The 2371-nt window shown below is 40.6% G+C and overlaps 1 non-coding gene across 1 annotated transcript; it reads left to right on the forward strand.

Annotated features, from left to right (window-relative positions):
• The first annotated feature begins 1909 nt into the window (after nucleotides 1-1909).
• LOC115868732 lies at nucleotides 1910-2016 on the forward strand. The gene has a single exon (XR_004045741.1). It is a non-coding gene; the product is annotated as a U6 spliceosomal RNA (small nuclear RNA).
• The last annotated feature ends 355 nt before the right edge of the window (nucleotides 2017-2371 follow it).

A 2371-nucleotide genomic window follows, 5' to 3' on the forward strand; every position in this document is an offset into this window, starting at 1 on the left:
AAACCGATCTGTCTTGGAAGAAGCTTGGCCTCTAGAGCGCTCCTCTGCGGCAAGGATGGTGAGACTTCATCTTACATACTTTGGACATGCCAGGGAAGATCATTCCTTGGAGAAGGACATCATGCTGGTAAAGGAAAAGAGCAGCGATAAAGAGGAAAGCCCGCAAGGAGATAAAATGGGCTCAAACAGAGGAGCAATGGTGAGGATCACACAGGACAGGGCAGGGTTTCATTCTGTTGTGCATGAGGTCACTATGGGTCAGATCCAACTTGATGGCACCTAACAACCATGGACACGGGGGAGGGAAGGAAGGCTGATTGGCACTTTGAAACTGAGTCCCCCTACTTTCAGAGTGCCTTCCTGTACTTCTACTGCTAGCAAACGGCTCCAGGACTGGAGGGATATTTATATACTTCCCCTCTCCTGTTCCCTGCCTGTTTCCAAGCGCAGAGTCACCAAGTAGAACCACTGTCTTCTAGGTCTCAAAGGGTGAAGTCGAAGCCTCCTGTTTCATAGGGTGAAGCTATGACTGCATGGGTTCCCAAAGATCGATTTAGGACTTCCTGGATTTCAAAGAGTAAGATCTCCACCGGTTCAGTGCCAGAGTGTGCAGCTGCCATCCAGCTCAACATAAAGATAGGACATCATCTCAAATCGAGGGAGTTGCGGTTTCCATATCCAAAGTCTAAGAGAAGAAATTGGAACCCAAACCTGTGGAGCTGATGTTTCCATACACAGAGAGCACCAGAATGTAGTTTGCTATAGGCATGGAACTGCATTTGTCGCTCAGGCTGCCTAGCAGAATAAGACCACCCAAACTAAGGGAGCAGAGCTGCAATCCCAGTGGGCCTGGAGGTGAGGCTGAACCCAAGATCAAGATATCTACACCCAGAATCTTCAAGCATGGCCAATACTCAGAATCCACAGGGAGAAACCATTGACTAGATGGTCTCCGAAGGGGGTGCGGTGAGGGAGGTTTACTTGCAACCCTTGGGAACAAGTTTACTGTTTTTGGTCTGTGCTTTGGACTTGCTTGATGGTCTCTTCTTCCCCTCCAATTCCTTTTCTTTTTTTATTTGGACCAAACAGAAAACTCTATTATTATGTTTTCAAGTACAAAAAAGAGGACAACAAGTAGCTAAACTCTCAATCATGTTTAATTTAGATGATTCAGAACATGAGAATTTGGACATGAAGTTGCTTTAAGACTTTTGGGTTAATGTGGTAGGTAGAACGAGTTTTGTGTAAAGGAAAGACAAACTTGGGAGAAGGCAATAGATGGACTGTATTAATATACTGTGTGTCTTAAACGAATTATTCTTATGCTCTAAGAGAGCAGAGTAGCACAGATATGAAAGATGAATTTCAAACCGTATGGGTTCTGCAAGAAACCAGAGCCAGCAAAAGGAGAAAACCTTGCCCTGTAACCAATGCCCTGAATTCTGAGTTCTATGGAAGGAAAAAGCCTCTTTTCATGACAGCACCCCACTGGTGATATTTCTGCTGTAGTAGCACTCGACAGCTAAACAGATTTCCTACACGTTTCCCACTTATGATCTCTCTTGGCCCCCTAAACTTTACAAAACTGACAAGTGCCGCCAGAAACACCTAGGATATATCACATTTTGATTTTGAATTAATTTTTAGTCATTGTATTTTCTTTTTTTAAATCATTTTATTGAGGGTTCATACAACTCTTATCACAATCCATACATCCATCCATTGTGTCAAGCACATTTGCACATTTGTTGCCATCATCATTCTCAAAACACTTGCTCTCTGCTTGAGCCCTTGGTTAGTCATTGTATTTTCAGAAACATTATGGTATTTTGAATTTTTTCACAATGCCCTACATTCATTTATCCAATCCCATGTGGGGTTAAGACCCACAATTTAAAAAGCTCTGAAAGCGCTCACTTCGGCAGCACATATACTAACATTGGAACGATACAGAGAAGATTAGCATGGCCCCTGTGCAAGAATGACACACAAATTCATGAAACTTTCCATATTTAAAAAAAAAATTAAAATAAAAAGCTCTGAAAGACACTTACATAAAAGATTATTACTATGTTGTATAAAACCTTTTCATTTAAATAAAAAAATTTGTGTCTGATGTCAATACTTAAATTACATCATGTCCACACTAAGAAGCAACTCAGAAGGTATATGATGACCTTGAAACTGTATTGCTTAAACACTAAGAATCTTAATTTAATATTTTGGTTTTATAGTTTTCTGAGTGTATTTTAGTAGATTTGAAATGTGGATATATTTACAATCCTACAGACATAATGTTACATCAGTAACTCAACTTGGCCATCAATGTTTCCTAGAAAAAGCAGTTTTCTTTGCCACATGTAAAAAATTA

The sequence above is a fragment of the Echinops telfairi genome, unplaced genomic scaffold (genome assembly GCF_000313985.2).
Source record: "Echinops telfairi isolate 266 unplaced genomic scaffold, ASM31398v2 ScPeMD7_1;HRSCAF=3_0, whole genome shotgun sequence".
NCBI lineage: Eukaryota > Metazoa > Chordata > Mammalia > Afrosoricida > Tenrecidae > Echinops > Echinops telfairi.